The following is a 22802-nucleotide window of genomic DNA, read 5'->3' on the forward strand; positions in this document are numbered from 1 at the left end:
TCAAAGTGGTACTGAAACGGAGGCATAACTAGTAGCTGCAACTCCTAAAATTTAGGTCCCTCTTGTGCTAATAGTTGCTTCACCAGTGGTTTCCCAACCTAGTATGTCTATTGATGAATAAAAGATGTTGGGCAGATTCTAGAGATTGGCTTCGCCTAGATTTTTTGGTGCATAGGGCAAGAATGTATAAGATTTTCTAATTGATTGTGAGGATAGGCTTTATAATTTAAGCATAATTGAGACTCATGGGGTAGATTATAATACTTCTTAGTTGGACTTGGTAGCGTAACATTGGTGGAGAGGTCATCTTGATTCTAAGTTAACGACATCTTCTTTTTTGATATGGTCTCAATTCTCTGAGATCTTCTTGTAGAAGTACATGACCTATAGCCTTAGGGATTATTTAAGGGATCAGTTCTTTAGGTTCGATCAATGATCCATGATGGTTGTGGAGAATGAGGCTCATTTTCATGAGTTGGCTAGGTATACTACTAATATTCTAAATATTGAGCATGAGAGAGTTTGATTCTTTGTTTGAGGATGGGGGGTTGCTATTTAATTATTCAATTAGAGTTTGGTTGTTGTAGGTAGGTATTTTATTGAGGTATTTAAACATGCTCAAGTGATAGAAGAGATGTATCATGAGGCCCAAGGGGGCAGTGATAAGAGGCCTCGATATCAGGGCAGTTTTAGTGGGAGTCATAGCAGCTCCTAATTCAGAGGTAGTAGTTTTTAGAGTAGATACCATCCACGACCGCCATATAAGACTTAGAGTCAGCCTAGTAGACTTGTTCATCCAGTGCTCCAGATTACTAATAGGGGTGAGTCATGTTTGTGATCACCCTGGTCAGGGTAGCAATCAGTCTTTGAGGGGCTCATCTTTTTGCTATTCTTTATAAGGTAGTTATTCTAGGTCAACAAAATCTTCTGGTTTTAGGGGCTTGTTGTGGTTATTGAGATTTTGGTCATTACTCATTAGAGTGCCCTAGTCGTAGGGAAATACTGCAACTCAGAGTGTTCACCTTATTAGAGTAGTTTATCCCTCAACTAGAGGTGGTATGCATGGTCATAGAAGTGGTCCCTAGGATGTTCGAGAAGGTTCTCAAGTAGGTACTGTAAGAGACTGGTTAGGAGGCCATCCAAGTGGAAGGCGCGGTCAGTTATATAAAGTACCTACTAGGCCCAAGGATAAGTCTTTGGATTTTGTTATCACAGGTATGCTTTTGTTGTGTTGTTAGTTAGCCTTCTCTTTATTTGATCTAGGATCCACTTACTCTTATGGGTTTGCTTATTATGCCTCGTGGTGAGAGTTATCTTGGGGTTCGTTATCTATGGCCTTACATATATTTACTCCCATGGAAGATTCTTTAGCAGTGGATCGGGTTTTCAGATCATGTGTTGTGACTATTAGAGATGTTGTTACTCATGTTGATCTCATTATATTGGACATGGTAGATTTTGATGTGATTCTGGGCATGGACTGGTTATCCCACTATTATACGGTCATGGATTACTTTGCAATGATTGTTACCTTAGCCATGCCTGGCATACCCCCAAATGTGTGGTAGGGAGTTATTATCCATGAGTTGATGGGGATTATTTCTTATGTTCGTTCTAGTAGACTTATCTCGAGGGGTTACAATTCTTATCTCTCTTATTTTTATGATGTTAGTATGAAGAGTTTATCACTTGAATCTGTCCCTATAGTCCGTGAGTTTTCTAATGTTTTCTCTTCTGATTTGCCTAGCATTCCTCCTACTTGTGAGATTGAGTTTGTTATTGATCTTAAGCCTGACACCGACCAATTTCTATGACACCTTATTGTATGGTTGATGTTCCATCTTTTGATGGAACATTTTACATTTTTTTCAAGAGATAATTGCATGTTTTCAAGCAACTTATTTTGTATTTAATAGTGGATTTTAGTGTTTTCAGGTTAAGGAGTTAGCTGGGAGAGAAACATGGAAAAATAGCAGAAAAAGGGCACGACGGTCAAACTGGCGGAGCGTCATCTATGCGATGGACCACCGGGGTGGCCGTCAGAGCTAAATAGATTGCTCTAAGATAAGAACTCATGTGACAGTCCAAGTGGCAGACCGTTAACCTTTTGACGCACCGCCAACTTAGCCATCAGGCTTAAATAGAACTCAAGATTTTAGAGGATCCAGCAACGGCCTCTACGATAGACCATCAGTCCAGCGATAATCCGCCAACATGACCGTCAGTCCTTAATAGGACCTAACACCCTGAGATATTCAGCGACAGACGGTTAGGTTTCCAACGGGCCGTCAGTTAGACCGTCAACTTGGATGTGGCTTTTCTGAGTTTGAATTTTAAATCCTCTAAATCTGGGAACATATAAATACCCAGTTTAGGTTTTATTTAGATAGTTTTTATCCTATTTTCCAACTTTGAATATTATTGTAACATAGTATTTTTATGAGAATCAATTTAGAATTGTAGATCGAAAGTTTTATTGTTATTTTCTTCTGAAGATTCAAGAACAAATCTTGTGAGTTTTGTAAGTATTTTCTAAATTTATTTTTGAGAAATACAATGACTTCTTCTTTTTCTTCTATGGAAATGTGTGGCTAAGCTCCCATAACTAGGGTTATGGGAGCCTTGATGTGAAAAGATAATTGGGGTTGTGAAAACATTTGATTTCCATGATTAACTAAAGTTGTATAAACCTTTCTTTACAATAATGACCTTTCTTGGTTGCAAACTTGAAGGATGAGCCCAAAAACATCACTTGTTCGAATAAAAAAGTATTTGTTGGGATAAAAAGAGGTTTACATGGATCTAAAGGCTTTAACCTCTAGGTTAAGGGTTGATGCCTTAACAGGATCAACCCACATGAGAGAATAATTGGAAAAATTAACGTATTCTTTAAGTTCGAGAGAATAGAAGGATAACCTATTCATTTAGGTTGGGAACAAATCGGTAAATTGTAGGATTTAATAACTCTTGCATTTGAAGTGATTAATTGGAAGTACAAAATATTTCAGAACCCTAGCTGCTTGAACATCTTAGTAACCATAACTCTAGTTTGTCTATTATTATTGAATTACTAATTACAATAATAATCACTATTTGGAACACGTACTTTTACAAACAATAAGATCACATTACAAACCAAAACCCCCCTTTAATTGGAACCTTTGATCAGTAGTTTAGTACAACCACAATACTTAGTGAACACAGTATTCTCTGTGGGATTCGAACTTAACCTATTTGGGTTATATATTTGACAACAACTACTTGCTCTCTCATAAAAGAGGTATAATTTGGGCGTATCAAGTTTTGGCATGGTTATCGAGGAATACTATTGTTAATTAAGTTTGTGATTTTTAATTGACCTTTGATCAAGTTACCCAAATTTTACTTTTATTTGTTGTTTTTGGTTTATTACAGGTTCATTGTTGTTTATGCCATACACCAAAAGTTCAAGAGAACCGTTATTACTTTCAATCCTGAACTGCATCTAATTGGTAGAATGGAAAAACAATAAGAAGCTGAGAGACTAGGCAACTTGGCTAGAGCATAGGTTAATCAGCAAAATGATGGGCAACCAGCTCGCGACCTTAATCCTATGATGAGGATTTGGGAGATGATGATCTGATTAACCCAGTAAATAGGAGGCGTACGGAGAATGCAGCGGCGACTGCCAACAGAAATCAGGCAGCTAGAGGGAGAGCAAACCGCCAACCTGCTGTGTAATTTGATCTTGATGGGGAGGAGGATAACTTGTACAAGATGGTACTATAGGAGTGATTATTCCTCCCCTACTGGCATCTAGGGTGAAGTTCAACATAACCAGCACCATGATACAGCTGCTTAATCTTATAGGGTTATTTGGAGGACTTCCAAGAGATAAACCGAACATGCACTTGGTGAATTTTATCAACATTTGCAAGTACTTTGTTAACCCTGGTGTTGGTCAAAATTCAATTCTTCTTCAGTTATTCCTATTATCTTTCTCTGGGGAGGCAACAATGTGGTTGAATGAGTTGGCCCTCGATTCTTTAACAAACTGGAGGCAATTGAAAGGAGCTTTCCTAGAAAGGTTCTTTCTGACCTCCAGGATGTTATAGTTGAGGGATGAAATAAGTAATTTCAGATAAATACCAAATGAGGCAATGCATGAAACTTGGATGTGATTTAAGAAAAATTTGACATAGTGTCCCAACCACAAGATGACTGATGAGCATTTAGTGGAGACTTTATATAGAGCACTAAACTCTATAACCAAACCAACAGTTGACAATGCAGCAGGAGGAGCGTTCATGGAACTTACATTTAATAAGGCTGCAGATATGTTAAAGTGGTTGACTAAGATAAGTAAAGATTGACATACTAGGGATTCAGTGGTAGCAAGATCTACTATATCTAGTGGTATGTCAGTAGATCAATGTCAAAAAGAGTAGGAACATGACCAGGACATGACACACATAGAAACACAAATGGATCTGCTTACTAAATAGTTATTATCTGATAAGACTGAGAAGGTAAAAGTTATTGGATTGCAAGGCAGAGTTGATTTTGATTTTGAGGAGGCAGCAACCTATCTAAATAATCATGGGGATTTCCAAGGAAATATCCAAGGGAATCAAGGTCGGAACTATTACGACAAGGTTGGTTACAAAGATAGGGATCAAGGAAGTTGGAAGAACAAAAATAATAGGAGTGAACTATATGTACCTCCTGGAAACTGGGATAATGCAGCTGCTAGTTCAGTAAAGATGTCTATAGAAGACATGATGGAGAAACTATTAAAGGGAGTTGAGGCTACCAATACAAGGGTAACAACAAAAAAGAGTGACCTATCTTCCATGAGTCAGCTAGTGAATTCAAACTCAACTTCTATTAAGTAGTTGGAGTAGTATATGAGCCATCTATTATCCGCATTTAATCAAAGAAAAAGCGGTACTTGCTTAGCGATAGAATGTAGAATCCTCAAAATGATAGCTCTTGCATGGAAGTTACCACTAGGAGTTGTAAAGTATTTTTTGGCCCCTATGTAGGCAAAGATGTGATCGACAATGGTATTGAAAAAGATGTCAATAAGGATGAAACTCATCTTTTTGAATTTGATATGCTAGATGGTGAAACGAGTGCATCTAATAATCAGCAGGTTGATGAGTTAGAGAAAGCAAAGAAAATAGATAAAGAGGCGGTAGTTACTACTCTTCCAAAACCACCACCGCCCTTTCCTCATCGAGTGAAGAAGAAAGTAAATGATACAAGGTTTAGCAAATTCATAGCTATGCTGAAGCAACTGACGGTTAATGTTCCTTTAGTGGAGGCATTAGAGTAGATACCTGGGTATGCTAAGTTCATGAAAGACCTGGTGACAAAGAAGAGAGTAGTGAGTTATGAATTGGTAGATAACCTTTATCACTGTGGTGCTATTTCAACAAGGTCTTTGGTGCAAAAGAAGGCGGACCTAGAAGCATTCATGATTACTTATACTATCAGGTCTCTTGATTTTGCTAAAACCTGGAGTGATCTGGCAGCTATTATTAACATAATGTCGCTTGTTATCTATAAGAAGCTGGGTTTGGGGGATCCTACACCTACAAACATATGACTAGTGACGGTGGAAAGGCCAGTAAAGTGGCTAGTGGGTATTTTGTATGATGTGCTAGTGAAGGTGGCCAGCTTTATATTCTTGGTAGATTTTGTTATTTTGGATTATGAGGTGGCTTTTGAAGTGCCTATAATCTTGGGTCGACCTTTCCTTGTAACTGGAAGAGTGCTTATTGACTTGCAAACTAATGAGCTCTTATTCAGGCTTAATGATGAAGTAGTTTGGTTTGATATTTGTCAATCTACGAAGCAGCACAAGGAAATGAGTGTATTCTCTATTATGGATATTTATTATGAGGATGAGCGAAAAGTGCCGATAAAGGAGAAATTTGTTGTCAAGCCTTTGGTTGTTATCTTGATAAATTTTGATAGTGAAGGAATTGAAGAGTATGAAAAGACTGTTTATTCCTTGATTAGTATGGTGTCATATTCTTATGCTCCTAAGAAGCTGGACCTAGATTTGAAAATCACCCAACTCCACCGGCAAAGCCATTTATTGAAGAGCCACTGGTGTTGGAGTTGAAGTAATTGCCAATCCATTTACGATATGTGTTTCTAAGCAGTGGAAACACTTTACCAGTGAATATTGTAGAAGATCTGGGTGAACAGCAAGTAGAGGCACTTATCTCAATACTCTAGAGGTACAAAAAGGTGATAGGCTAGACTATTGCGAATATTATTGGCATTCCTCTAGGTATTTGCACCCATAAGATTCAGCTTGAGAAAGATTGCACACTATCCATTGAGCATCAACGCCATCTTAACCCACCTTTGCAAGAGTTGGTTAAGAAGAAGATCATCAAATGGCTTGATACAGGAGTTGTATATCCCATTTTCGATAATAAGTAAGTAAGTCATGTCCAATGCGTGCCCAAGAAAGGGGGCATGACTGTTGTAGCAAATGATAAAAGTGAGTTGATTCAACTCAGTCCTGTGAATGGGTGGAGAGTTTGTATGAACTATCACAATATTAACTCGCAGACCTTGAAGGACCACTTCCCAATGCCTTATGTAGATCAAATGCTTGATCGGTTGGCGGGAAAAGGTTAGTATTGTTTCTTAGATGGGTATTATAGCTATAACCAGATTTCTATAGCCCTGGAGGATCAAGAAAAGGTAATATTCACTTGCTCGTATGGGACTTTTGCCTTCAAAAGGATGTCGTTTGGTCTGTATAATGCACCCGCTACCTTTCAATAGTGTATGATGTCTATCTTTTCTGATATGGTTGAAGACTCCTTGGAGGTATTTATGGATGATTTCTCAGTAGTAGGTGATTTGTTTAAGCTATGTTTGGTGAATCTAAGTAAAGCATTACAGCGCTGCGAGGAGTTTAATCTTGTGCTTAATTGGGAGATGTGCCACCTCATGGTGAAGGAGGGCATTGTCCTTGGTCACAAAATTGCAGCCATGGGGATTGAGGTAGACTGATCTAAGGTTTAGGTTATTGAGAACCTACCACCTCCCATTTCAATAAAGGGAGTGTGTAGTTTCTTGGTCATGCAGGCTTCTATCGGCGATTAATAAAAGACTTATCAAAAATTACAAGCCCACATTGCAAACTTTTGTAGGAGGAGGCCAAGTTTATATTTCATGATGATTTCTTGAAGGAATTTGAATGCCTTAAAGGGAAATTGGTTGATGCTCTTATTATTATTTCTATATATTGGTCAAAGCCATTTGAGATTATGTGCGATACAAGTGGAGTGGAACTTGGAGTTGTACTTGGTCAGAAGAGGTATAAGCTATTTCATCCCATTTATTATGCAAGCTAGGCCTTAAAAGGAGCTCAAAATAACTACACTATTACTGAATAGGAATTTCTTGCAGTTGTCTATGCCTTTGAAAAGTTCTGGTCTTACCTATTGGGAACCAAGGTGGTTGTTCACACAGACCATACCGCCTTAAGATATTTTATGGCTAAGAAAGACGTGAAGCTGAGATTAACCAGATTGTTATTTCTCCTCCAAAAATTTGATTTCGAAGTCAAAGATAGGAAGGGATGCGAGAATTAAGTTGCGGACCACTTGTCTAGACTGGAGGGAGTTCGAGCACTTGAGGATGAGCGAAAAATTGATGATGCATTTCCAGATAAGGAAATCTTGGCTACTGTGTTATAATAAGTGTTGTGGTATGCAAAACTTTACAAACTATGTGGTAAGCGAGGTTAGTTTGGAGAACCTTTCTTTTCACAAAAGAAAGAAGTTTCTTCATGATGTGACACATTACTTTTACGATGAGCCAAACTTGTTTCGGTGTTGTGCAGATAATATTATAAGGAGGTGTGTCCCAGAAGTAGGCATGCTGAACATTTTGGAAGATTTCCTTGCCTCTCCGATTGGGGGTCACCATGCAGGTGATTGGACTGCTAGGAAAGTGTTGCAAAGTGGCTACTATTGGCCGACTTTATTCAAAGATGCTTTTGATTTTGTGCAGAGATGCGACCAATGCCAAAGAAAAGGTTCAATCTCAAAGCACCATGAGACGCCTTTGACCAAAATGATAGAAGTGGAGTTGTTTGACGTCTGGGGGATCAATTTCATGGGGCCCTTCATGAGCTCATATGGGATAAAATACATTTTAGTTATCGTTGACTATGTATTGAAATGGGTTGAGGCCATTGTTCTGGCTGATAATAAAGGGACGAGAATTGTTGCATCCTTAAAAGTAATATTTTCTCTCGATTGGGGTGCCATGTACCATTATAAGTGATGGTGGATCCCACTTTTGCAACCAAGTATTTCGAGCTTCTTCAGGAAAGTACGGTGTTAAGCAACATAAGGTAACAACTCCATACTACCCACAAACTAGTGGTCAAGTGGAGATTTTAAATAGAGAGATCAAAGCCATTCTTGCTAAAATGGTGAATGCAAGTAGACAAAACTTGTCTAGGAAGCTTGATGATGCCTTATGGTCATATAGAACAACTTTCAAGACACATATCAGAATTTCATCGTACCAATTGGTTTATGGAAAGCCATGTCACTTGCCGATTGAATTAAAGCATAAGGCGTTGTAGCCACTTAGAAAGCTGAACTTAAATTAGAACAAGACAACAGAGTTGAGATTGGGACAGCTGATAAGATGGATGAGTTTCATGTCAGTGTGTATAAAAGAGCAGATCTTTGAAAAGAAAAGATAAAAAAGTACCATGACTGCAAAATTGCAAAGAGAGACTTTTAGAAAGGTGATTGGGTACTCCTCTTCAAATCTAGATTGAAGCTATTTTTAGGTAAACTTAAATCAAAGTGGTATAGCCCATTCAAAGTTAACCAAGTCTACTCATCTGGAATATTTGAACTTGAGAATGAGAATAGAAGTGTCTTCAGGGTTAACAGGCAATGAGTAAAGTTGTATATCGGTCCAATAGACTCAATGAAGTGCATTGATACCATCTATATCGATAAAGTTTGAGTAATCAAGATCACTGAGTCGTGCCACAACATTAAATTAGGCGCTAGTGGGAGGCAACCCACAAAGTGTTGTGCTAATCGTAGTTAGAGTTTATTTGATGTTTTTGTGCGATCTGATGTGTTTGTGAAGTATGCAGGATTAAAAATGTAGAAAGAAAGAAGTTCTACAATTAAAAAAGAGATGACGGGAAAACCAACAGACCATCAGGATTGCGACAAACCATCACTAGGACCGTCAAATCCATGATATAAACTGACATTCTGGATAAGGCTAGACGGTTGAGTTGGCAAACCGTTTCTGGTCCGATGGATAGTCTCTCCCCCTCATCAGCTAGATGTTGAAATTCAAGTTCACTGGAACAGACTGATGGGTAAGTCAATGGACCGTCTCATCACCGATGGACCATCAAATAAGTCATCACAGCAAAGCATAATATCTTGGTCTCTGGTAAGTTGCAACGGACAACCAGGTAGACCATAGGACTCTAGACGAACCATCAAGTAGGTCGTCGATGAAATCCTAAGTTCAGGTCAGGTCGGGATGATCTGAAATGTTATTTAAATCTTAAGAAACTGACCCAACTACCTTTTAAAATGATAAGAGAAAATGATTACAGACGTTGATACCTTTTCAAATTTTTCAACTATTTAAATCCCTCTGAATTTAAAGAATTTAGAATCAATTATTTCCCCTAGGACTCTTTCTCTTCCTTTTCTCTCCTATTTAAACAAACCAATTTTTCTCTCTTTTTATCACAAAAATTAAGTTAATTTTTCACTTATAAAGCAAGTTCCTACCCTGTGTGGTGTGCAAATTCGGCAAGTTGATTAGTAAACACTTGGAAGTTAAGGTATGATCAAAATTCTTCTTCTTTCTTGGTTAAATGATGAATTTTACTGTGTAAAGATTACAATGAGTTGAAAAGGATTTTATCTTGTTTTCTTCTGCTGCCTTGTAAAATTGATGTTTTGGTCTAAAGTCAAACTCTGGTATGCTATATTCTGGGTGAAGTCTAAGTAACTTACGTACCACGTACTCAAAAATAGCTAAAAATTTGTGCTTGAATGTTTAATTGATGTCTTTTATATGTTAAAAACGGATTAATGCATACCAAGTGTTCAAAAAACTGTCCAATAAAGTCTTAAACTGAAAGGGTTGTTGACGGTCACCTTGGCAGACCGTCTCTACTGTGATGGACCATCTGGTAGATCGTCGTAATGATGCCCAATTTGCTATTCACTGGATAGGCTATGACAGATAGCTTGGCGAACCATCAGTAACCCGGCGGACCGTCAATTCAACCGTCTCAAGCCTTTGGAGTAAGGGACTCACTTGTTAAGTCCTAATAGCCAGATCGACGAACCATTACATCATCAACGGGCTGTCAGATTGACTGACAAGCCGCATTTTAAACTATTTTCAATTTGTTTAACCTACAAACTGATTTCTTATACTTTTTTTAGGTATTATGGCACTTAAACTCCCTTTGACCAAAGGTGAGGGTACAACACGAGAAAGAAGTGAGCCGGCTAGAAGTGGGGAGGCACCCGCCTTCAACACCCGACAAAGAAATAGGGCAATCCCTACACTCTCCCAGTCTAAAAAGAAAAGTGAGAGCAGTACGAGTAGTACTATTTTGAGCCTAGATGAGGAATGGGTCAATATATCTAACCCCAACCCCGTTGAGGCAGAAACTGTCCCTATTGAAATAAATACTGAGAAAGAAAATGTAATTAATATCAAGGACCCTAAAATAAGGGAAGCACTTAGGTGGTAGATTGAGGGATCAAAAGATAACATCCTAGAAAGATTGGAGCTGATAACAAGCAGGGCAATTAAAAGGCCATTCGCTGAGGAGTACCAGATAGTGACAATGGAGATGCATAAATACTCGGAGTTGGAGCATTGTTTCAATGAGTACGGATTAACTTGGATAAGCAAGCCTCTTGGATCATATCAGCCAAATTAGGTAAAGTTCTTTGCTAATTATTTGGTGTAGGCAGAAAAAGATTGTCAAAAAGGCTAGAAGATCTCAGATTTGCCCAATGAGGAGTCAGTCCCCATCCGAAAAGTTAACATCAATATATCAGCTCAAACCATTAACAGGATATTGCCTGTGCCTAACTATGAAGTGCCACCTGCTATTCTTGATCTTGAGTACCAGCTAAAATCTGCATCTACATAGAGACCTTGGTTGGCTGGGATCCAAAATGATGATGGTAACCCCTCTTGGGTAGCCAAGCAACATGATTATGTTGCTAAGTCCTCTCTTAGCTTCAGAGCTAAGTTCTAGTGGGCTGTTGTTAGATTGAGGTTGATTCCAAATAGAGGTGATGTCAATTTAGATAGTCACAGGGTTGCATTGGTGGCTAGTTTAATTTCAGGGCTGAAGATTGATTTTGGACAAATAATTGTTGATGAACTATTTGTGAGGGTGCATATGGTGGCAAGTGCACTACCGTTCCTGTGTCGAATCATGGATTTATGCAGGCAAAAAAATATGCCCTTGATTCGAGGTGTTGATAATAAAGTTTGGGTGACACATAGGCAAGACATTGAGAAATCAAAAGATGATTCAAAGTTTGCTATGTGGGTCAATAAACCTCCAGCCTATTAGAAGAAATACACACCAGCCCCGAATAATTTAGAAATTCCTTCAGGTATCCTTTGTCTATCACTACTTATATGCTGCTTTACTATGTGCTACCTAGTATATCCGTAGGTTCAGGGTCTGTGCCACCAATGGGTGAGGCAGATTATGTAGAATATAGGTTGATGTAGGAAAACTTTGCCAAGTTGGAAAAGTTGCAGAAGAAGTTTTAGAAATAGCTAGATGCATGGGCTTCACAATTCAAGCCTTTTGTTGATCAAATTATGACAGAAGCAATCCATCTATTCCAAAACATTTAACTTGGGATGGATCATATGGAAGAGAGATTCAACAAAAGGTTGGATGCAATATCCATTCCAAAACATACTAAGTTTATGGTAGATTTTAAACAGTCACAGGCTGATATAGCAGAATTGAAGAGCAGGCAGTCTCAGTAGCCTATTTTTGACCCAGCCCTAGTGATGAGTGACAAAGATGAAGGAATTGTTGATTTTACGGGAAATCCTTGAAAGATAAAGTCAAGAAGGTGGATAAAATATAGGCAAAAACACAGACAAGAAAGTTGCTAAGAGAAAAAGAAGAGAGGCAATGACACCGGAAGAGCAAGAAAATTATGATATGAGAAAAGCCACAAAAAGGTCTAGGAAAGATGAAAAGAGAATAAAAAAGAAGGTAGAAGATGAAGTCCCTGGAGTATCTACCAGTTCTACCCCAGCAAGGGGGCCCAGTTCAGACCCAGTTCAGAATGTGATATCCCTAATTCCAGAGAATGAGATTATGAGTACCCCTCTGATTGTATTGCAGCAGGTGAGGACACTAAGCCTCACCATATTTCACTAACGCCTCATATGAATAAGAGAAATTACAAGTAATCCCCACATTTGTACTTTAATTTAATGCATTGAGGACAAAAATTTAATTTCTGTGGGGGTGGGTGTACTTGTACCATGGGGGTTTTTGTTGCCGATGTTCTTTTCCTCTTGTGTGCTATCTAGTAGAATCGTCATGTATAGGATTGTATTTTCTATCTATAGGTTGTGATGTAAATATCTGGTTATTAATATTTACTTATAAAAGTTTCATTTATTTTTGTATCTTGTTGTGTATATGGATGATGAAGGATGTTGGCATAAGGCTATGAACATGTTTGTGTGACTATTTACTCCTTTCTTTTAGCATATGTTAGCAACCTTTATTGAATCTTTAATCGGCATTTAACATGTAAGATATGCATTGCATGTGATGGAAATATTAAGAGTAGTAGAATGAGTTGGACTCAGTTTCCTGTGCGTGTGAGTATTTCTGTTAGTTCTTGCATAGTGTAGTACCTAGAACTTGTCTGATTCGTTGTTATTGTTTTGTGGTTTATGAAATAAAAAGTGATAGTAGGCCTCGTTGTACTTTTAGTCCACTTAGCCAAATTAATTAACCCCATAAAAAGAGTTTTCCATTTCTTGAACCCTTCTTTGAGCTTGTTTTAGTTTTTCTTCATCATCAATAACCCTAATTAACTCTCTTTAGGTTGTTGTAATGACCCGGAACTACCCCCTAATTTTCACATGGTGCTTACAGTCCCGAGGGACCACAAACTAACCTATGAGCCGAACCTGCTATAAACACTGGATAATATGATTATAAATACAGAAGAATATTGACATGCCATAAGGTTTTAATAATTGAATTTAAAAATAAAATATGAGTCTGTAAAAATAACTAACTGAATCTAATTAAAATAATGATAAACTAGATAACTAACTGTAATGTCTTAATACTGAATAACTGACTCTAATGTCTGAAAAAAACCTCTAAAACTAATTGGCTGAATATGAGTTGATGGGATAGGCCCCCAACTAACTCTTCTATCTACTAAAATAGATATATAAAGTAAGATAATCTATCCCCGAATAATGAAGACTCACCACTGCTACTGTACTGCTGATAGCCTGAGAAGTAAACTATAAGCGCGGTCCGAGAACTGAGTGTTAGCACCTATGATTAGTACTTTGAATGTACAGGTATGCTAAAAGGGGTAGGATGATATGCATAGTTTCATGAATAGAACTAATAAATAATTGAATATGTGTAACACTCTAACCCACTAATGATATTATCTGCTTTAGGCCTAGGCCTTCACGGCTTTAAAATACATCACTAAGGAGTAAGGCTTTATGATATATACCAGTATCCCTTCTGTGTTTTGCTGATGTGGGACTCTCTCTAGTTTCTTCATGGTTTGAGATACCCATTGCGGCCAGGGTCTCAGCTTAGGTCATGACAGAATGGTATCAGAGTCGCTCCTATGTCAGCCTTATCAATGTAGGCCATAGTTCAAACTGAGTGTAGGTGAATCCTGATAAGGAAGGGCAAACCACAGTCCAAATTCTAGGTAAATCCTATCCGGTGGGATAAACCTCAGCAAGGACGATGAGTCCATAAAGGGCGGTATGTAACAACCCTACTTAAGAAGGAGTCTCACATCGATAAAACACAGGAGGGATATTGGGTATATAAGTAAGAAAACCTCATTCCCTAGTGATGCATTTTAAAGTCATACGGGCCTAGGCTCAAAGCGAATAATATCACTAGTGGGTTGGGGAGTTACAGGGGTCTCTCGGACATTCGTGGTTTGAGATGCCCATTACGGCCAGGGTCTCGGCCTGCAGACTCTTAGAGATCATCAATTATTCACCAAATTCAGTAAGTATGAGTTTTGTCTAAGGTCAGTAGCTTTTTTGGGTCATATTATTTCAATCGAAGGCATTAGAGTTGATCCCTAAAAGACAGAAGTTGTAAGAAGTTTGCCTAGACCTATCTCTCTGTCAGACATTAGGAGTTTCTTGGTTCTAGCTGGCTATTACCACCATTTTTTTGAAGGTTTCTCTTATATTGCATCTCCCATGACCCGATTGACTTAAAAAAAAGTTAAGTTCTTATGGTCAAATTCCTGTGAGAAGAGTTTTCAGGAGTTGAAGACTCGACTCACTTCATCCCCTGTATTAACTTTTCCCGATGGTACCGATGGTTTTGTGGTGTATTGTGATACCTTTATAGTTGTCCTGGGTTATGTGTTGATGCAGAAAGGTAAGGTCATAGCCTATGCCTCTAGGCAGTTAAAACCGCATAAAAAGAATTACCCAACCCATGATCTTGAATTAGCTGTTGTGGTTTTTGGTTTGAAAATTTGGAGATACTATCTTTATGGTGTTCATGTTAATGTATTTACTGATCACAAAAGCCTGCAGTATATGTTTACTCAGAGGTAGTGGAATCTTAGACAAAGAAGATAGTTAGAGTTGCTAAAAGATTATGATATGAGTGTGTTATATCATTCGGGCAAGGCCAATGTAGTGGAAGACGCCTTTAGTAGGTTTTCTATGGGCAGTATAGCTCATGTGGAGAAATTCAAGCTAATTAGAGAGAGATTGAAGATAGTTTAGAATCGTCAGAAGTCATATGCAGATGTAAGGAGAAGGGGCCTCGAGTTTGAGGTAGATGATTTGGTGTATTTGAAGATTTCACCCATGAAAGGGGTGAAGAGATTTTGCAAGAAGAGGAAGCTTTAGTCCCCGTTATGTTGGCCCCTATAGAATTCTAAGCCGTATTGGTAAAGTAGCTTATAAGGTAGAGTTTCCCACAGATTTATCAGCTATTCATCCTGTCTTTCACATCTCTATGCTTAAGAAACACATTGGTGGTTCCATTGTAGTAGATCCTTCAGAGAGCTCAGACATTCAGAACAGTCTTTTATATGAAGAGATTCTAGTTGAGATCCTAGACCATCAGATTCGTAGACTAAGGAACAAAGAAGTTCCTTTGGTCAAAGTTTTATGGTGAAACCAGCTAGTTGAGGGTGCTACTTAGGAAGCAGAAGTAGGTATGCGAGCCAAGTACTCCCATCTCTTCTCCACAAGTTTAGATCAAGCCGAAAGTACTATTCTTCCTTAATCCAGCTCCTCTTTAACCAAAGATTCAGATACATATCTATTCTCATTATGAGTTCATGCATTCTCTGAAGTACTCAAAGTTTATGACGATGTAGAGTCAGTTTAGTAAATTATTTTAGTTGTATATCTTCAGTTTTCTCTGTATTCTAAGCCTAAATAGTGACATTCAAGGATGAATATTCCCAAAGGGGAGATATTATAAGACCCCGCAAAATCCTCGGGGAGATATTATAAGACCCCGCAAAATCCTCATCGTCTAAATCCCTTAAACGATGACCAAAGAGTTCCTAGACTTAGAAAATCTAGCTAAGTGTTGGGACTTAGTCATTTCTAGAGCCTCAAAACTTTGAGTATTTTATTACCAACCTTCCCAGTCTTCGGTAGTTGTTATTTTAGCTAATTCATGATTAGGAAAGTCAATAGGGGTTCCCAGACAAGTTTCAGAATTTTCACACCACGTTAGGTCTCCCAAAACATAGGACCAATGCGATCTTGGTGCGCCGCGTTGCCCATTGCATTGGTCAATTTTGTTGTAGGAACTGCCAGTCAAAAGTACTAAGGCTTGGTACGATTATGGTGCAACGCGTTGTTATCGCATCGATGCCATCGATGCGCTGTGTCACCAATCGAGTTGATGCCCAGTTTTTCAGATTTTACAATCCACGTCCAAAGGGGCAATTTAGTCTTTTTTTCCCACCCTATATCAGTCATATCATGAGATTAAGGTCCCCAAATACCAAAATATAGCCTTCTTCTCTAAAATTAACCAAGAACACTTTCTAGGGTTTCAACTCAATGTTCATGAGAACTCAAGATTTAATCGTCACTTTTTAAAATTTCTTCAAGAATCGGAATCCTCAGACTAAGGGCATCAAGAATATCCATTTAAATTCATGAATAGAGTCACAAAAGCAAGAGTTCATTCAATGTACATAATCTAAGGTATGTGATGTTTGAACAAGAACACTTCTTCCGTTCTTATGCCCAAAGTTTTTATTTCTATTAAAGAATTTCATGTTGTTGCAAGTGGGTTTTGCCCAATTTACTTTACTTTGAGGTTATGAATTTATAAATTGTTCAAGTCTTCAAATTGCATGTTATTTCCCTTATTTATGTTTGAATTTGAGAAATTATGCTATGAATTGTACATCCCTACCATGAATTCGTGTTTTTGAGTGTTCCCAAGGTTGAAGTTAAGATTTAAGCTTCATTATGAAATTATGATTATTTGAGTATGTATATATGCTTTAAGTCAAGTATGATTGTGATGTTTCTTGAAAATAATATATTAGCATTATTTAAACAAGAAAGTACTTTGATTATAAAGAAGGTTGATCTTTGATCCTAAGCTAAGATAAGAATCCACTTTTATCTATGATTTAAAACAAAGCGAAGCATAGTTAGCTTCCATTACACATTCTAGTATTATTTAAAGTTAATTGTCCTAAAAAGTTCTAAGCCTAAGTATGAGAGTAGTATTTAACACCGAGTTGGGCTTGATTCCAAGGTTTCATGCCCCAGAACTATGAGCCACCGTAGGATTTGATTTACCCCAAGTGGGTTAAGATAGTGATCACTAATGTTAAGGTTCTATTCTAATGGCAAGGATAGAGTAGCTCTCCCCACCGTGGGCAAGACATTGGACTCCATGTCATCTCATATGGTTTATGTCGGCTAGAAGAAATTCTCAAGTTCCCAAAGAGTCCCAAAGTTCCATAATTATAAGTCTTTGAATTCCTAAAGTTTTAAAAAAAGTTCTTTATTGTCCTTAAGATAAAAGTATAAGTTTGAGAGTTATTGTTTTAAGATTCCTTTTTGGTTTACAAGCTTGGAGAATAAGAGGAGAATACAGATTTTAGAACTAAGTATAATGACTCACGAGATTTATATTACATGTTTCATTGTTCATGACTTACTAGATTTATATTTCAGACTTATTCAAGCTATGTGAGTCATTCATATTTGCATGCATGGTTTCATAAAGAGTAATGATATTTTTGACTTAATGCATACACCCCCATATACTCAGCACCTCCTCAAAGTACTGATCCATATATATGTTTGTATGCTACATTATCTCATAATGTAGGTTCAGGTGCTTAGTCTCAACAGCGACAGTGATCTTTGAGTACCTCTATCTACATCTTTGTTGGTGGTGAATCCTCATGGTTTGAGTACCTATTTTCCTGATTTCAGTCTTTGTAGTAGTTGGTTTATCCCTTTCTAGTTCAGTACGATTCAGTTGGGGTTAGTCCCAATGACTCTCTAGTTCTTAGAAAGTAGAGGCTTGTCGGACTGTTAGTTAAAGTTTCCAGATTTTTCAGTGTCTTGCTATTTAGATATTATTTTTAGTTAATTCAGATCAAAATGATATAATCTAGCATTATTTCTTGGTTTATTGATCCTAATGTAAGTGTTAGAAGTAGTAGCAGGCTCAAAGGGTTAGCATCGGGCTACTTGCAGCCTTAAGCACCGCGTGATGCTTCGGGATGAGATTTTGAGGTGTTATAATATGCATGTAAAACATGAAGTACTAAGCAGAGTACATGGAATCTATAGATTCTAAAAATATGTAAAATCTATAAATACTAAGAACGCATAAAAGTCTGTAAATACTGAAGTTACCTGAAAATCTGTAGACACCAGGGATGCATGACCAAGCATATAACATGGACTGAGTAAAATCTGTAAACTAAAATACTAAAAATTACTGATATCTGTATGCTTTGGTCAAGCAACTTTAAGACTGCATAACTGAACTGATGTTGTAACTGAGACTATATCTGAGACTGTGGGAAGTATCATCTAACCAATATTCCCTAATTTGAGCTAATCGGGGTCCAACCTATAACCCCAGTTAGAAGGGTGTTAATTTCATGGCACGGGTACTAACGATGGCTGTGTGGATCCACTAAACTGATCTAATGTCCAAAGGACTAAGGGTTTCAAACCTAAACTAATGGGTGACCCCTGCGAGATAGTCAATCCTAATCTGACGAGTGACTTCTCATACCCTATGCTAGCTACATAGTTCTGGAGTATAGGGACTGTTAATAATGACTCTACTTGTCTGATGGGGAAGACTCCATCCCTACACTCGCTCAGTGCTAAATCCTACTCCTAACTGAAAGACACTAAAATACTAGACTATTTTATGTTCATCTAACTGGTAATAAACTATTCTAATAATGCTCACAGTATGTTCTAAAGACTATTATGGAATGTACTGATACTAGACTAAGTAAAAAGCTATGGATTTCAGGTATGCAACACCCCCAAGACACAAAACAATAATAATAAATGACACTAAAGCTTGAAGGACAAAACATGAAGGCTTTTATTTAAATCAATCACTCTTGTAGGCATTTTATCAAACACTTGTAGTTCAGGGTTTAAAACAATCATAGGAATGTCATGGGGCTTACAGGAATAGCAGGAATTCAACATAATAGATCTAAATCATGGTTTAATTCAATAAATAATGATATAAAAGCATAGAGGGTTGAACAATAACAATCCTTTCATGGTAACATAGTAGAAAATCATCAGTACATGGAGATTCATGGATGAAATCACAATTTAAAATCAAATAACTTGAATAGATCAAAACTTATAAATTAAATAGGTTACTTGGTCTCCATGGATGAAAGTAATCCATGGATGAACATCTAACATACCTGGGATGATGAATTTTTAAAGTTCTGAGTGAGTTCTTATGGATTGGCCTTAAATTTGAAAGCTAGGGTTTCTTGTTCTTGAAAAGGGGATTTTTAATTGTGAGAGAAATTGAAATAATGATGACTACTTGGGGTTTTTAGGGGTTAAATTTCTTGTTTTAGGTTAATTAGGGCCATGGAAAAAGACCCAAATACCACTGAACAAATTTAAAAATAGAAGCTGAAAACTAAAGATCCCGATTTTTGGCCTTGGCGCGATGCGCCACTATCGCGCCATGCCACTGGAATTGGACAACTGGGAAACTGGTCTATGGCCCGACGCGGGGAAAATTGTGGTCCTTCACTGATTGGGACTTGGAAGTTCACCGCGATGTAGTGGAATCGCGAAGAGACACTAGAAACTACCAAATGCCAATTTTGCCTTTAGCGCAATATGCTAAGATCGTGCACCTCCACTGAAAATTGCCAATCATCACTTAGACTAGCTCTGTAATGTGCTAAGGGTTAAAATGACAGGATCTAATGACTGAAATTTTAAATCGCCATAACTTCTTACCCGGTTATCGGATTTGGACGAAATTTATATTCCTAGAAAGTTAATTGAATTTCTTAAGCAATGGCCGGCTCTAAACTAAAAAATGATGAGTGCTTAGAAATTTTTAGTTAAGAATACTCATACAGTGGGACTTAATTATGTTAGGGAAATATGTGGTTTTATAATATCTCCCCCTTGGGATCATTCATCTCTGAATGAAATGGGTTAAGTTGAAGAAAGCTGTTAGGCTGAGCTTACACACTGAACATGCATATCTAATGCATGTAATGCATGACTGAACTGATTTGCAAATGCATGATTGACATGAACATAAGGTACTTGGTCCACATATCCGCCTCTGCTTCCCAAGTGGCTCCCTCAATGGACTGATTCCGCCAAAGAACTTTGACTAGTGGGATTTCTTTGTTCCTTAGTCTACGAACTTGATGATCAAGAATTTTGACTGAAACTTCCTCAAAGGAAAGACTGTTTTAAATTTCTGCACTTTCTAAGGGAACAACTACCACTGGATCACCAATAAAGTTTTTCAACAATGAGACGTGAAACATTGGGTGTACTGAGGTGAAATCTGAAGGCAACTCAAGATTATAAGCTACCTTTCTAAAATGACTGAGAATTTTGAAGGGACCTACATATCGAGGACTGATTTTCCCTTTCTTTCTGAATCTCTTCACTCCTTTCATGGGAGATATTTCCAAGTACACAAGATCACTAACCTCAAACTCGAGATCCTTTCTGCTCACATCTGCATACAATTTCTATCTGTTTTTGGCAGCCCTAAGCCTTTCTCTGATCAATTGAACCTTCTCTAATGCATCAAACACTAAGTCAGGCCCTACTACTATGGCCTCACCTACTTCAAACCAACCAATTAGAGATGTACATCTCCTACCATAGAGAGCCTCAAATGGAGCCATACAGATACTGGAATGATAGTTGTTATTGCATGCGGATTCAATCAAAGGAAAATGGTCATCTCAACTACCCTTTAAATCAACAACACATGCTCTCAACATATCTTCTAGAGTCTGAATGGTCCTTTCTTCTTGGCCGTCTATTTGAGGGTCAAAAGTTGTACTAAGGTAGACTTGGATACCAAGACCCTTTTGTAATGCCTTCCATAAGTAAGAGGTAAACTGTGTACCTCTATCAGAGATAATAGACATTGGGACTCCATGTAACCTGACCAACTCTCTGATATAGAGTTTGGCATAGTCCTTGGCTGAATAAGAGGTATGGATTGGCAAAAAATGGGATGATTTGGTCATCCTATCTACGATGACCCAAATAGAATCATGTTGATGATGGGTATGCGGCAAACCGTCATAAAATCCATGTTCACTTCCTACCACTTCCAAGTGGGAATACTAAACTCCTGCATGGACCCACTAGGTTTTTGATGCTCAATCTTAACTTGCTGGAATGTAGAGCACTTAGCTACAAACTCTGAAATATCTCTCTTCATCCCACTCTACCAATAAATCTCCCATAAAAAGTGACACATCTTAGTGTCTCTTGGATGAATAGAGTAACTTGCACCATGCGCTTCTACAAGAATTCATTTCCTCAAATCAACTACACCAAGCACACACAATCTATCCTGACAATTCAAAACACCATCTCTCCCTTGGGAGAAAATCTTCACTATCTAATCTCTAACTTATTCTTTGAACTTGACTAGGCTTGGATCTCTATCCTGCTTCTTATTCCCCTTGAAAACTAGAGATGATTCAGAGCTACTCTACACCCACACACTACCCTCTTCTGAGTCGACTAAGCGGACACCTAGTCGAGCAAGATGATGAACTTCCTAAGCTAACTTCGTCTTACCATCATCAACATAAGCAACACTCTCCATAGATAATCTACTGAGAGCATCAGCCACTACGTTGGGCTTGGCCAAATGATACAGAATACTCATGTCATAATTCTTTAATAACTCTAATGACCTTCTCTAATAGAGATTCAGATCTTTCTAAGAGAATATATACTAAAGGATTTTGTGATCTGTGAACACATCTACATGCACCCCATACAAGTAATGCCTCCAAATCTTTAAGGCAAACACTATAGCTGCTAACTCAAGATCATGAGTAGGGTAATTCTTGTCATGGGGTTTAAGTTGTCTGGAAGCATAGGTATGACCTTACCTCTCTATATGAGGACACAACCTAAACCTACCCTGGATGCATACCAGTATACAACAAAACCATCTGAACCATCTAGTAAAGTTAAGACTGGGGCTGAGGTGAGTCAAGTCTTCAACTCCTGAAAACTCTTCTCATATGAATTTAACCACTGAAACTTAACTTTCTTCTGATTCAATCTAGACATGGGGGATACAGTAGAATAAAACCCTTCAACAAATTGATAATAATAGCCAGCTAAACCCAAGAAACTCCTAATATCTGATGGAGAGATAGGTCTAGGCCAGTTTCTCACCGCCTCGGTCTTTTAAGAATCAACTCTAATGCCATCACCGAAAATGATATGGCTAAGAAAATCTACTGATCTTAGCCAAAATTCACACTAACTGAATTTAGTGAACAACTGATGAGCTCTTAGAGTCTGAAGTACTATTCTGAGGTGGTCTGCATGTATAGTTTTGCTACGGGAGTAAACAAAAATATCATCAATGAATGCTATGAAAAACATATCCAAGTACTTCTTAAACACTCGGTTCATAAAGTCCATGAAGTCTACTGGGACATTGGTGAAACCAAAGGACATGACTAGAAATTCAAAGTGACCATACCAGGTTTGGAAAGCTATTTTTGGAATGTCACATTCCCTGACCCTGAGTTGATGATAGATTTATCTGAGATTTATCTTTGAAACATAGCTAGCAACCTAAAGTTGATCAAACAAGTCATTGATTCAAGGAAGTAGATATTTATTCTTGTCTATGACTTTGTTCAACTGATGGTAGTCTATGCATATTTTGAGAGAACTATCTTTCTTATGCACGAATATAATAGGTGTGCCCCACAGGGAGATGCTGGGTATGATGA

At 37.9% G+C, this 22802-nt stretch overlaps 1 pseudogene; it reads left to right on the top strand.

The window, feature by feature from the left end:
* The first annotated feature begins 12202 nt into the window (after positions 1-12202).
* The window catches only part of LOC107876541, a 108560-nt pseudogene continuing 97960 nt past the window's right edge, over positions 12203-22802 (top strand).

Source organism: Capsicum annuum, chromosome 7, assembly GCF_002878395.1.
Source record: "Capsicum annuum cultivar UCD-10X-F1 chromosome 7, UCD10Xv1.1, whole genome shotgun sequence".
Taxonomy (NCBI): Eukaryota; Viridiplantae; Streptophyta; class Magnoliopsida; order Solanales; family Solanaceae; genus Capsicum; species Capsicum annuum.